The following is a 15637-nucleotide window of genomic DNA, read 5'->3' as shown; positions in this document are numbered from 1 at the left end:
CATGGTAGGCTTCTTGTTATCTAGTTCTTATATTTTAAATTAACCCATTTCTATTAATCTATAAGTTGCCACATGGCTTGTGGCTTACTGGTACTTTACACCTTGCTTCTTATAGCGACAGTGGCTGGCAACGTCTCCTAACTCAGCCTTCCACTTCCCAGCATTCTCCTCTCTGCTTATTCTGCCTATACTATACTTCCTGCCTGGCTACTGGCCAATCAGCATTTTATTTATCAATCAATCAGAGCAATACATTCACAGCATACAGAAAGACATCCTCAGCAGTCAATAACCTTATGGCTCTGTACATCTTTGAACAACATTTACAGGACCTACTTTTACATTCTTAGAGGCTGTTTAGTATTATTTGGGGTGGTTGTCTGATTCTGAAATACAGGAGGTATCAGCATTATCTAATATCACCTTTTACAGTATGTATGCATGACCTCTTAAGACTTAACTGCTCCCTTCTCCAAGCAACTGACTTTCATTTTGGAATTCAGTATACAAGGGATTTTACAAACATTAGCAATGAATGATAAAGTATGAAAAAACTCCAATTTTTTTCTTCTTTCCTTTTACCCAATATACCCTGACCATATCCTCCCCCTCTCTCCACTCCTTCAAGTTTCCCTATACACACACATCTTCTGTCTCCCTCAGATCAACTGCTCCTCTGTTCCCTTCAGAACAGAACAGGACTCCCAGGGATATCAACTTAACAAGACATAACAAGATGCAATAAAATTAGGCACAAACCCTCATATCAAAGCTGGACAGGTGACCCAGCAGAAGAGAAATGGTTCCAAAAGCAGGCAAAAGAGTCAGAAACATCTCCACTCATACCTTTAGGAATCCCACAAATACCTGCATCTAAACAACCACAACCTGTATGTCAGGGACCTAGCATAGACCCCTGTAGGCTCTGTGATTGTTGCTTCAGTCTCTGTGAGCCCCTATGAGCTCTGCTTAGTTGATTCTATGGACCATGTTCTCCTGGTGTCCTCAACACTCTGGTTCTTCCAATTCTTCCTCCTCTTCTTCCTCGGGGTTCCATTAGCTCCACTTAATGTTTGGCTTTGGGTCTCTGCATCAGGCTCCATCAGCTGCCAGAGGTGGTCTCTGTGATGAATGGAGCTTATCGAACCATGAGGAAGAGGGGGAGGAAGAATTGGAGGAACCAGAGTGGTTGAGGACACAGGAGGACATATAGAAAAAGCCCACATAGCAGGAAGCAAGGACATGGGGGCCACCTGAATGACAGAGCCAGGCTGCAGTGGGCAAATAACTCTGGTAGCCTTTGGAGCTCAGCTACCCATGCCATTTTGTGCCAGGAACAGGCAACAGCTGGAGGCTACTATAGAAAGGCTGCAGTGGGAAAATTCTGGGGTGGGGGGAGTAAAGGCCAACCATGGCAGTGACTCCTGTAGTAAGCAGCTGCCTAGTGATATAGCTAGAGTTTTCCTGCCTTGCCCACAGTCAGGACAAATCTTTGTCACCCACCAGTCCCACAGCTGCTCAAACCCAACCAAGTAAACACAGAGACTTATATTGCTTACAAACTGTATGGCTGTGGCAGGCTTCTTACTAACTGTTCTTATATCGTAAATTAATCCATTTCCATAAATCTATACCTTGCCACATGGCTCGTGGCTTACCGGCATCTTCACATGCTTCTTGTCCTGGCGGCAGCTGGCAGTGACTCCTTCTGCCTTCCTGTTCTTTCTTTTCTCCTCTCTGTTAGTCCCGCCTATACTTCCTGCCTAGCCACTGGCCAATCAGTGTTTTATTTATTGACCAATCAGAGCAACACATTTGCCATACAGAACATCCCACAGCATAGTGATCTCATGCCCACATTGGAAGCCAGATGAAGCATTTATCTAATTATTATTTTATCAATAAACACTTGTGAGTTAGATATATGGGTAAAAGCCTGATTGATCAGAGAAGCAACAGAAAGACAACCAGTGATCTCCTCTGTCTCTCTCTCTTTCCTTGATCCAAAAGGGCCACGTATCTCTCTAAGTCCATCCCTACTACTTCCTTTGTGTCTCTACATGTCCTGGATTCTCTAAAACCTCCATGGCTAATTTTCATCAACTAGTAGTTAGCTCTACCCTCTGATTCAAGTTAAACTTGAATTGTCAGTCTTCAGTATCAGAGTGCAATCAAAATATCCCACAACACTTTCATGTGAAGTAGAACATATTTTTGAGGCTCTTTACTGTTGTTTGAAAAAGGAAAATATAAAATCTATGGTCTTTTGATAGTCCCTTCACAAAATTCTACCTGCTTAGTCTTTTGATCATCTGAGAATGCCCTAATGTCTCCAAGAGCGCACCCTGGGGCCTTGAGGTCCGCTCACCTCCTGCCTCCCCAGCCTCAACAAATTCTCCCACCCCAGTTCCATTCTCCTCCCTCCGGAGAGCAACTCCAGGGAGTGCTGGATTGGACTTGTGTGCTGCCACCAAAACAGTATTAAACTCCCTTGAAGGGGCTCAGGTCATCCCTACAGGGGTGACAGGGCCCTTGCCTCCTAATGTTTGCACACATGTTTGCGCGATTGTCCTTGGCCGTGCTTCTGCGGTCCTCCGAGGGGTCCAGGTTTACCCTGGCAAAATAGATAGTGATTTCAGAGGTGAAATTAAGATTCTGGCCACTGCTGTAAACGGCATGGTCACGATTTCTCAAGGTACGCACCTGGCACAGCTGGTCCCTCTACCCTCGTCCGTCTGTGATAATCTCTCAATTACAAACACCCCTCGGGGGGTCAGCCGGATTGGGTTCCTCGGATGCCTACTGGGTCCAGCCTGTTACTCAGGATCGCCCTACTCTCACCCTTACTATAGAGGGAAAGAAGTTTCAGGGGATCTTAGATACAGGGGCAGATACCACAGTCATTTCTCAGTCTCACTGGCCATCTGCCTGGCCACTGGTTCCATCCCTCACCGATATAAAAGGAATCGGTCAGTCTAATAATCCTTTAATTAGTTCAAGGACACTTTCTTGGAAGGACGAGGAAGGAAACCAGGGGACTGTTACTCCTTTTGTGGTTCTGGGCCTGCCTGTTAATCTTTGGGGAAGGGACATACTTTCACAAATGCAAGTAATCTTAAATAGCCCAAACTCTACAGTCACACAACAAATGCTACGGATGAATTATATCCCTGGCACAGGCTTGGGCAAGGCAGCTCAGGGGAGAGTCCAACCAATTCAGCTCGTTCCCAAGGAGGATAGACACGGGCTGGGATATTCGGGTTTTTAGTAGTGGCCACTGACCCTCCTGTAGCCCATGCAGACAAAATTACCTGGATGACCCAGACCCCTGTTTGGGTGGATCAGTGGCCCCTTACTCAAGAAAAGCTACAGGCCGCCACTACGCTTGTACAGGAGCAGCTTATGGCTGGCCACATTGAGCCCTCCAACTCCCCTTGGAATACACCTATATTTGTTATTAAAAAGAAGTCAGGAAAATGGAGGCTCCTTCAAGACTTAAGGGCAGTAAATAAGGTAATGAGGCCTATTGGGGCACTTCAGCCTGGATTGCCTTCGCCTGTGGCCATTCCTGCTAAATTTTACAAGATGGTCATTGACCTTAAAGATTGTTTCTTTACTATTCCCTTGCACCCTGAGGATAGAGCCTATTTTGCATTCAGCCTTCCCCGCCCCAATTTTCAGGGACCCATGCTTCGCTATCAATGGAAGGTATTACCCCAGGGCATGGCCAACAGCCCTACTCTCTGCCAGAAATTCGTGGCTCAGGTTGTGGACCCTGTTAGACTTAATTGGCCCCAGATATATATCTTACATTATATGGATGACCTTCTCCTCGATGCACCTGACCCCATCTCCCTTGAGCGATGTTTTTCAGAACTCAGTAGAGCCCTTAATGGATTGGGACTACAGATTGCTCCAGATAAGGTCCAAACCCAGGACCCTTTCAATTACCTGGGGTTGGAACTCCATTCAAACCATGTCCTCGTTCCTCGCGTCCAGTTACGCACTGACCATCTCCATACCCTAAATGATTTCCAACAATTGCTCGGCCATATCCAATGGCTTAGGCCTTATCTTAAACTTCCTACGGACTCTCTCCTTCCCCTCTACGAGATCCTCCGGGGCGACCCTGACCCCACATCACCCCATGTGCTTTCCCCTGCAGCCAACGAGGCTTTGATTCAGATAGCCATTGCCATTAACCAACAGTCTTGTTTTCAGATTTCCTATGCCATACCACTATATTTTATAGTTCTGCCCACATCACACCACACCCCCCACAGGAGTCTTTTGGCAACATGCTCAGGAACCAAAACTTAAAGGCAAGATACTCCTCTGGGTCCACATGCCCTCTGCCCTTTCGAGAGTCATTTCCGTCTACCCTGAACAGGTGGCCTCACTCATTATGAAAGGATGACAGACCTCTCGCCAATATTTTGGTAAGGACCCTGATGCCAATATTTTGGTAAGGACCCTGATATCATACTCATACCCTATCCCAAGGATCAAACCCAGTTTTTGTTCCAAATCTTAGATAAGTGGGGGGTTGCCTTGGCAGGGTTTATGGGGACCTTGGATAATCACCTCACAGATGACCCCTTGCTCCATTTTGCCCAGCTACATCCCTTCATCTTTCCAAAAATTACAAAAACCGGACCCATTTCTCGTGCACTTACAGTCTTTACTGATGGTTCCGCTAATGGTGTTGCAGCCTTCGTGGCCCAAGGCCACCCTACCTCCTTCCTAACGCCTTTCCAGTCAGCACAGTTGGTTGAACTTTCAGCAATTTTAAAGGTTTTTCAGACCTATTCTGATCAACCTATTAATATCTATACAGATAGTGCCTATATTGCCTTTTCCATCCCCTTGTTAGAAACCTCTCTAGCCATAAGGCCTACCTCCAACACCACCCCACTTTTCTCCCAGATTCAACAGCTTGTCCTGACTCGCCAACACCCATTTTTTATAGGCCATATTAGAGCCCATAGTGATCTTCCTGGACCATTAACCGACGGCAATGCACAGGCCGATGCTGCTACCAGGTTAATTTTCCCTGTCATGGTCGGCTCAGTCCTACAGGCCCAAGCTGCCCATAAGATCCACCACTTAAATTTTCAGACCCTCCATCTTCTTTTTAAGATCTCTAAACAACAGGCCCAAGAAATTGTCAAACAATGTCCCTCTTGTGTTGTTTCTCACCCTGCCCCACACTTGGGAGTCAACCCTCGAGGCCTCCTTCCCAACCAAATTTGGCAGACGGATGTTACTCATTGCCCTGAATTTGGCAGACAAAAATTTATCCATGTCTCTATAGATACCTTTAGTGGCTTTATCTTCTCCTCTCCTCATGCTGGGGAAGCAACAAAGGATGTTCTTTCTCACCTGATTCTTGCTTTTTCTGCCTTGGGAAAACCAGCTAACATAAAGACAGACAATGGTCCTGCTTATACCAGCACAGGCTTCAAAAATGTTTGTGATAGTCTACAAATTATTCATACCACAGGGATACCTTACAATCCCCAGGGACAGGGCATAATAGAACGAGCCCATCAGACCCTAAAGACCTGGTTGGCTTGTCTCAAGTCTTCTAACCTTCATTTTACCTCCCCAAGAGATCAATTGAGCCATGCTCTGTTTGTTCTAAACTTCCTCACCTTAGATGCTGCAGGGCACTCTGCCACTGACAGGCACTGGCACCCTTCTCCAGATGCCACCCGGCCACTAGCCATGTGGCGAGATCCCCTCATGGGGCATTGGAAGGGCCCCGACCAGGTCCTTATTTGGGGACAAGGTTCTGCCTGCATTCTTGACCAGATACACTCTTCTCCCAGATGTTTACCAAAACGCCTGGTTAGAGCTGTAAATATACCTGATCTGCCCAGGAGAGAGCCCCTCTCCTGAGGAAACTTCTTCTGTTTTAAATGCTGTCCCTCCGGCAAGCAATCCAGGCTGTGGTTCTCACCTACAGCAAACCCCACCAGCCCTTTAGCTCTGTTATCACTCTGCTCAGAGTTCCTGTTGAGGGGACAGCGGGAACTTTACAGCAAACTGTGTTTGAGACCTTTCATACAGCACATACAAGTCCCATAGTCAATCATGTCCTGGGCTGAGCAGGGACACTGCTTGTCAAATTCAGGACAGGAGTCATGTTTCCAAGGGCAGTGCTGAATTTTTCATTCAAAGTGTCAGAAAGGCTTGTTGGACTTGCTGGCCTTGGTGTCACAGGTGGTCATAGCCATGTTGGGCCAGCTTGATACATCCTGTGGCTGGCAGGTAGCACAGCAAACAGGGTAGCACCAGAGACGCCACTCAGGACATTTAGGTCCCTTCCACCTAGACTAACCTATTCCTCAGATCAATTCCTAGATCTCTAGGAAGAGAAGCCGCGCTGAGACGACTGCCTTGACGGGAGCCTGTTACTACCATCACCTTAGCAGTCCTTCTGGGGGTTGGAGCAGCGGAAACAGGCACAGAAATTGCCTCTCTGGTCCTATTCAACCAGCATTACTCTGAGCTTCACCTGTCCATAGATGAGGATATTGCCCAATTTGAACAGGAAATTTCTGCCCTCGAGTCATCCCTTTCCTCCCTAGCTGAGGTAGTTTTACAGAAGAGGAGAGGCCTGGATCTCCTCTTTTTACAACAGGGTGGCCTTTGCACTGTGCTCAAAGAGGAATGTTGCTTCTTTACAGACCACGCCGGGGTAGATAGTATAGTAAAGGTTAAAAAAGGACTAGAAAAAGAGAAAAAGAAAAGGAGAACAAGAGCTTGGGTGGTTCTAGAGTTAGTTTTCAAACTCCCCTTGGCTAAGGACCCTTCTTTCCTCCCTCCTAGGACCTGTTTGTAGGCCTGCTCCTGGTCCTTGCCTTTGGGCACTTTCCTGGCTCACTCGGTTCATCCGAAGCCAAATAACAGACCTGCCAGCCAGGCAGATCCAGGTTCATTACCACTGCTTTGATATGCAGGACTCCAGGGTTGAAATTTCCCCTGATGAGATGCCCCACACAGACCCCTTCACTCGGGGGAGGCTGCACCTGTGTGTGGGAAAAGGGCTCACTTAAGGCATGATTGGAGTGCAGCTGGGACTGCACAGGCTGGGGACCATGGTACCCCCAAATCCCGACAGCCTGGATTATATGCCCTGTTGCGTAGCGGTTGTGCAGTAGCAGCCTTGCGCTTATCCATTTCCGCTCCCTCAAAAAAACTGCATGGTCCATTGATTCCTGCACTATGGGGACGCCTGTGGTGCTTGAGTCTGGAGAGATATTCCCTCTTGGACCTTTTCACAACCTTTAGAGGGATAGGGCCTCTGTAATCCTCCATGCAAAGCCTGTTTCAGAGCCCTCCTTTTAGACCATTCGAACCTGGTTTATGTTGGCCCTCAGATTATTACTAAGAAGGGGGAGATGTCAGGGACAAGGACAGAATCTCTAGTTAGTGGAAAAATACAGACCCCCAATAAGATGGGGAACTAGATCATCTTACAGTCAGGTTGCCTAGCAACGGGACATTGAGTCAGAGCCCCTGACCCTCTCACCCTGTAAACATCCTATACAAACATCCTGTTAACTTGCCCCCCACCTTATACAGATGACAGCTTCTTGCTCCCCCCACCCTGCTGAGCTATATAAACCTTTGTGGAAGAGAAATAAAGTGCACCTTGATCAGAATCCAGACTTGGTGTCTTTCCTTTGTATCTCCTGTCCCTACATTCCCTCCTTAGGGTGGTCGAGAACCCATTGAAGCCCTGCAGGCGGGGCATCAATCATTCATTAGGAAAATGCCCTATAGGCTTGAACTTATGGAGCCTGAATTTATGGAGGCATTTTTCCAATTGATGTCCCCTCCTCTCGGATGACTCTAGTTTGTATCAAGCCGACATAAAACTAGCCAGCACAACACAGTATCATGAAATTACCATCCCTAGGTACTGGGACTTCTCTAGAACTGTAGAAGAGATAGCTGTTCAATTAGTGACAGTTTGCTAGAAATCTTCAATATGTAGTTCACACAACTGACTAAGCACTTCTGTAGCATGGATTCTTTTCTTGGCCTTTAAGAACTTTCATGAATGAAAGAACTTTCAATGAAGAACTTTCTGTCCCAAGAATCCAAAAGTTTGGCTCACTAATATCATTGTAGCCATTTCTCTTTGTTGCTATTTTAATAACTTATTGCAAGATAAAATTGTTACTCACATGCCTAATAAAATATTTGAGCATTTTAGGAAGATTCTTGGAATTAGAGTTTTAACCTTAAGGTATACTAATTTTTGTTTCACAATTTACTTTTTTTGTTCCATGAAAAAAAATGTTGTTGTTTTTTTTTTTCTGGCCCTTACTTCAGAGCAACCAACCTGAAGGGTGTATCTTAAAATGTTGACTATACCCCTCTTCTTAAAGGTTGCACAACCTTCCAAACAGTGGCACCAGCCGAGGACCAGTTGTTCAAAAATATGAGCTTGTGGGAAGCATTTAAATTCAAGCCATACAGTTATCTTTAATGATTTGCTTTATTTTCTTTATTTTATCAGTCTTCTTAGAGGATTATAAGCTTTACTGATTTTTTTTTCTTGTGAGAATCAACCTATGGTTTCATTGTCAGATTCATATGTTCAGTTTTATTGATTTCTCATACCATGTTTTAATGTCCTTATTTTTCTCTCTGATTTCTAATTTCCTCTTGTTTTTTTAGATTACAGTTTGGAATGTTGATTTTAGATATTCACCCAATGTCATGAGATGCTACAAATTTCCCTTTCAGGACAGCACTAGATTTTTCCTAAATATTTTGAAATTGTATTCATTTTATTCACTTTTGTATTTCTTATTTCCTTTCAGATTTACTTGGTTACCTATGTCTTATTTTTTTGATTTACCTACCCTTGTAAGTAGATTTTCTTGTTGTATTTAGATTTCTGCTTTTTTTTGTGCCCATAAGACAGATTGTATATGACTTTAATCTGTTCTAACTCCAATAACATTTGATCAGATCCACATTCTAAATTACCATTTCCGTTACCCTTCAAGGTGTCCTCTTCCTTCTGACAGTCTATTATCCAGTCCTATGGCCAAAAGGTATTCATCAGTCACCATCATCTGCTGAAAGTGCCTAGGGCTGGGTGAGCAATGTCTACCCTTCAGGTTCCCATTTCCACCCACAGCACAAGATCTCTTTATTGTTTAAATCCTAAAGCAAAACTCTAATACAAGACACATTATGTACTCCCATGCAGTATTCACCTTCAATAGTCTTACTTAAGGGGAGAATTGCTTACAGTGTACTCTCTGAAGACTTGTGGTTAACTCCTTAACCCTAGGACAAAGTAAATATTTTTCAGCTACTCTGCTTTTTTACCACATCTATTCACCAATGCCAATCTACTTTCTGTTAAGTAGGTAGGTAGTTGCCAACCTCCAGGACAAGATCAAACTCTTTTCAAGTTTACACCTTTTTCTCCACATCTAGCCATTGATGCTCATTGCCTCCAGTGATTTTTCAGGTAACCATGAAAGAGAGAATATCAGGTGCCATCACTCAACAAGGCTTGAGTGTTTTGCACATCTTTAGGGACCCAAAAAACCTGAAGTTGATACCTGGTACCCTATAAGGACATTCTTCTATGGAGGAGAAATTTTTATGGAACGTACTGGGATGGTTCCCACTCAACAAGGTCTTCATCAATAGTACTGAGGATAGTGATAAATACTGGTTCCTCTTTGATCCCTCTAATTAGCTTTTTTTTCTGAGTGGAAGACTTTCTAGAACAGTTGTTCTCAACCTGTGGGTCAGGACTCCCTTGACAACTATGTATCTCCAAAAATATTTACAATTCACAACAATAGCAAAAGTACAATTATGAAGTAGCATTGAAAATAATTTTGTGGTTATGGTTACCAAAAGATGAGGAACTGTATTAAAGGGTCACAGCATTGGGAAGGTTGGGAGCCATTGCTCTGGAAGCTCAATACCATGGCATCTGGTTCTCTGTCTTGCCCATATGTAGGAACTCTGGCCTGATCCCAACTTGCCACATTTGTCAATGAATGACCCTCTTTGTAATGATTTTGCTTCTCTTATCCCATCTTGTCTGACTTAGAACTTTATAAATACAAGTTACAAGCAGGTCTCAAGATCACAACCCTATCGAATCCACTTGTGTACCCACAATTCTACACTAAAGCTCCGTATGGAGAGGACAGGAGGAAAAAACTAACATCGGTACCCCACCCTTGGTCTGTCACACTCCACTCTCTACTCACTTGCTCAATTACTTTGCTCGGTAGGCATGCAAGCTTGAGAACATAAATTAATCCCAAGGGAGACATAAAATATTTCTATACCAATCAAAGGAATGGACTTTTCAACAAAAAAAAAAAAAAAAAAAACCTAACCAGGTTTAGAAATGTATGAAAATGTTACATCTTACAATAACTATGTCACTAATTGAAAATAGAGAGCAATTGCAATTTGGAACTTCTAATGCCCAGAAACAAGCAGAGAACCTCTAGCAATCACATTTACACATGTTCTAGCCTATGTTATAAAGTGTTTTCTAAATTATGTGATGGCCTGCCAGATAGAAAAATCACAAATCCTAATTTCTCCTCTCTGCTATAAGCTGCAATCAGCTGAAGTAGGATTTCAGCTGATTATGGCAAGCTAATATCTGGAAGAAGCCAAGGGCCTTCCAGAGGTCAAGCTGAGGCTCAAGGAGTCTTGGTGATATTGGCTTTTGATTGTTAGCCATTTCCTGCTATGAATGTCTTGTGTGCTATTGAAGCTTTTCCATCATTCATTGGGCACAATTTTCCCTCTACTAATGGAATATTAGATAATCTTCTGCTCAATAATGCAGCCAGGATCCCTAATTTCAGTCCTTTCTGTCATTATCGTTAATAGCAGCATCTGGCCAGGACCATCCCCAGATGGAAGAAGTATCTCATATGAGATAACTCTGTACTCTCTAAGAACAGAATTAAGCATCCAGACTATCTGTTTGAGAAGGCCTGGCAGATGTGCTAATTAAGCTTAACTTTCTCCTTTCCTAAGTCTTATCTCTAGTTTTAGATACACCCTTAACAATTAACTGAGAACTAAAGGGTTCCTACTTACAGGTATATCTAGCTGTGATAGAAGTTGCCTAGCCAAGTTGCCTAGGTACCAAGCACACTTCCCCCACTCTGCCATAAATGGTGGGAGCAGAGGTAGCTTGTAGAGATAAAGACCAAAGGGATAAAAAGGCAGTTTTATTTTCAGAGCAGGCACAGAGAAGAAAAAAAGAGAATGGACAAACTAGATGGGTAAGAACTGGAGGGGAACTAACTGAGATGGGGAAGTACTAGATTGGAAGAGAACTAGATTAGAGAAGATTGGAGGGCTAGAAGAGAGAACGAGAGGAACAAGATGGAAGATGAGGAAGAGCCAGATGGGGAATAACTAGGTAGGTAAGAATAAGATGGGATGGACTAAGGAGATGGGAAAGCATGAGAGTGAGAACTTAGAAGACTATAGAGAGGAACTAAGGACAAAGAGGAGCTAAGATGTGAAAGAACTAGATGGATGAGAACCTTGATAGGGCAGAATTAGATAAAGGAATTAAGATAGCACATAGGGAGAACAGCATATAAATGTAGAGAGAAACCGGGCAAGAAAGGAGCTAAGTAAGAGAGCAAAATAGAAGTCATGTAGAGAGAGAACTGAATCAGAATAATAAAGTATATGGACTAAAGAGTATTGTGTACATAGATTCACTAGAGTATCCCTCAGATTTATTTGCCACCAGCAACATCTCTTCTGGAACTCTGGGGAAAACAATGAAGGGGCTGGACCCCAATAGCTTACAATACCTCTCTATGATTAACCAAATTTCAAAATAAATGCATTTTTCTTTACTAATTTGTGTTTCTAATTTGTACTAAAACAAGGGACTGAGAAAGTAGATTTGTGGATCTACTTGTCCAGGAGCAGTTTTGAATTGAGTCAGCTATGAGGAAAGGCCCTGGCTATAGCTTCCTCAGGCTGGAATAGCTAGCAGAAGGAAGCCTTAGATGCCACAGGGGGTTGCATATAAGGCTTCCCTATGCTAGCTGCTTAAAGGACAAGTTCAAGGAACTTGTGACAAGGAACTATTGGTGACAGTTTGCTAAAGAATGTCTTTCAAGCACCACAAGTAACTCCCACAAAAATACTTCTCTAGCCTTAATTCCTGTTTCAGCTGCCAAAGTGGGCTTTTACCAAATATAGCACAGAGAAGCATGGTCTGACCTTAAGTCCTTAAGGGAACTGACTAATGTGTAATACCTTTGGCTGTTTCATCTCTCTTTGGGATTTTATTAATTTTGATGTTTGCTTTTCTGTTTACCTTTCACAAAGTTGCTGTTTGTAATTATTCTTCTTCTTGACATTTCTCATTTAAAATGTGTGACCATTCTCTCTCTCTCTCTCTCTCTCTCTCTCTCTCTCTCTCTCTCTCTCTCTCTCTCTCTCTCTCCCTCCCTCCCTCCCTCTCTTTTTCTCTCTCTCCCTTGAACTTACAACATAGCCCAGGCTGTCCCCAATCTCAAAGCAATGTCTGCTACTCAGCCTTTTGGACTTTTAGTATTCTGGGACTGAACCATGCCTAGTAGTCTAGTAAAGTATGTTTAGGGTGTGATCTTTTTTTTTTTTTTCCTCACAGTTGTTAAATTCTATTCTATCTGTTTTTTTCTTTTTTCTTTTTCCATCTTGTTGCTGTTTGGCCTTGAACAGATGGTTGTTCAAAGTGTTTATCTCAGTCACACCTAGATGAAGTTTAGATTACAATATTCACTGGCCTTGCCTCCTAAAGGACAGCAGCAGCCAGGCACGGGAACTTGAACACAAGGAGACAGTGAGGGATGCTCTGCTTCCTTCACCACAGCTGCTCATCATGTCCTTCCATCTTGTCCTCTCACTAGAACATCATGAACTGCACTGATGCTTTCAAAGAAAGGCCTGCGTGTTCTGCTGACTTTCTGTTTCTTCCTTTCCACAACTTTGCATGGTCTTCCTATCTCTTTCCTCTTTGTCTAGTGCCCCACCCCACATTTCTCCACAGTGGCATAGACAGACCCCGACCTGCCCCCAGCCACCCCTTTCCCACTTCTCCTTCCAGGATCCTCTGCCACAATGTTGCATCTTGTGCTGTCTGTGTCTTGTCTTTTAACTAGAGGATTCTTGCAAGTTTTATCCTTGGAGGCATCCTTAATTACATATGGGTTGTCAAGGAGTGTGTTGATTAATTTGCACAGGTTTACTCTACTGATTTCTCCTTTTCTTTCATGTTCTGAGAACAAGGCATATGTGATTTCAGTCTCTAAATTTGTTGAGCTCTGTTTTGGGGCTGAGATGTCGTCTGTCTCAGACACAGTTCGGTGCCTGGTCCAGCACTGATGCTTCTTTATCGCCCAGTCTCAATTTGTGAAAGAGGAACAAGAGGAACTTTATAGGTTATAAGTCTAGATGTGTGGTTTTTTTTCTTCTTTCAGCTCAATACATTTCTTTCTTCAGGTATTATGGGAATTTTTGATTGGTGTGTACATATTTGGAATTTTAATCTCTTCTGGCTTGGTATGTCATTTTAAATGTGTGTGTGTGTGTGTGTGTGTGTGTGTGTGTGTGTGTGTGTGTGTGTGTGTGTGTAGCAGCGTTTAACCTGCGAGTACATCTGTGCACTAGAGGCCTGCCTGGTGTTAGCATTTAGGCATCTGTACTGGCCTGCCCTTAGGGTCCTGACAGGATATACCTCAGCTGCAGCCACTAAGAGCACCCCTTGTGTGCATTCACACCGATTCCTTATAAAAGGTGGGCCTTGTACACCTCCTCTCTCTCTCTCTCTCTCTCTCTCTCTCTCTCTCTCTCTCTCTCTCTCCCTCCCTCCCTCCCTCCCTCCCTCCCTCTCCCTCCCTCCCTCCCTCCCTCTTCCTCTTCCTCTTCCTCTTCCTCTTCCTCTTCCTCTTCCTTTGCTCTCATCCCCAGGGACCCGTCTCTGCCCCTTTCTCTGCCCATTCTCTCCCCTCAATAAACCTCCCACGTGAGCCCTATTGTATGGTGTGACTGCTTCCCGCTGTTTTTAAAATATAGCACCTGGTGTCCACAAAGGCCAGAATTGTACATCAGATCCCCAGGAAATGGAGTTATGAACAGTTGTGAGCCACCATGCAAGTGCTGAGAATTGGACCTGGGTCCTCTGGAAGAGTAGTCAGTCAGTGCTCTTCACTACTGAACCATCCCTCCAGTTCCTGGACTATTCTTTATATCCTCATGTAATGTTCTATGTCCTTTATTGATAATTTCATGCTGAAGTCTGCATTTATCAGATACTAATAGTCATTTTAATTTGATTTTACTGAGTAGATAGTACATCATATATATGCCTTTATCTCTTTATTGCCACTGTATTTCTATTATTTTTCTTGTTATTATTTCCTATAAATTAGTATAGAAAATAATGGGTTTCATTACATCACTTTCTGTGTATATCTCCCTGTTCCAGTTCTCATTTGCTTTTCTACTACATGCTTCCATCTTTTCCCCCTCCTCTACTGGTCCTGATTTCTGACAATATCTTCCTGCTTCTGCTCTCACATCCAATGTGGGGAATTGATCTCTCCTTCTACATTACTGTGGGTTCCAGAGACCAAAAACCTCATCAGGCTATGGAGGCAAAATTTTCTTTCCACTTAGCTGTCTCATCAGTCCTCATGTCAAACATGTGTGTGCATGTATGTATAATTATGTACAGTTAAATCTGTTTTCCACATACAAGAGAAGACATGTGATGTTTTGCTATTTAAATTCCTCATTTTCTTCTTTTCCCCATTTGGCAATCCTTTAGGCCTTGTTCACTGCTCTTAGTTTCAATTCTGCTTCTGTATCATATCATATCATATCATATCATCATATCATATCATATCATAGATGTGCATATATTTACTTATTTTAAATCTACATTTTTGCATATGACAGAAACATGATATTTGTCTTTGGATCTGACTTTCTCTTCTTCTGTAACAGCTGCACTGTTTTACATTCCACTCACAGTGTGTGAAGTTTGCTGTGTCTTCATATCCTTCCCAGCATTTGTTGAACTTCCTGATGGAGTCCTTTTCAGAATGCTCTTATCTATGCCTGTGTCCTGAAGGGTCTTCCCTATGCTTCCCTCTAGCATTTCAACATTCCTAGTCCATATTAACATTTGCATCCATTTTGATTTTAGTGTATACAGAGTTAAAACTAGGGGTATATTTTTCTTCTTTAAAGTGTTGATATCCAGATTTCTGAGTACTATTTGTTGGCAATCTACATTCAATCCTTTCATGCATGGCATGTCTAAGAAATGAACTAGTCTCTGTCATTTTAATTGATATATAGACCATTCAGATTATACTTTCTGCTAGAATTTATCCTTCTCAGATATCTGATGGTATTGATGGCTATGCTAACTACAGCTTGGTCAGCTTAGTAGTAGACAACCAGGTTCTTCCCCAAGGCTTCAGTCACCTTGCTAGTTCATTTCCTATGTAAAAATCAAGCCTTGCAGCTGGGCAGTGGTGTTGCATACCTTTAATCCCAGCACTCAGGAGGCAGCACCTTGCAGATCTCTGTGAGTTTGAGG

The sequence above is a fragment of the Peromyscus leucopus genome, chromosome 5 (assembly GCF_004664715.2).
Source record: "Peromyscus leucopus breed LL Stock chromosome 5, UCI_PerLeu_2.1, whole genome shotgun sequence".
NCBI classification, from domain to species: domain Eukaryota; kingdom Metazoa; phylum Chordata; class Mammalia; order Rodentia; family Cricetidae; genus Peromyscus; species Peromyscus leucopus.
The sequence above is the reverse complement of the archived record's forward strand: the minus strand, read 5'-3'. Positions refer to the sequence as shown.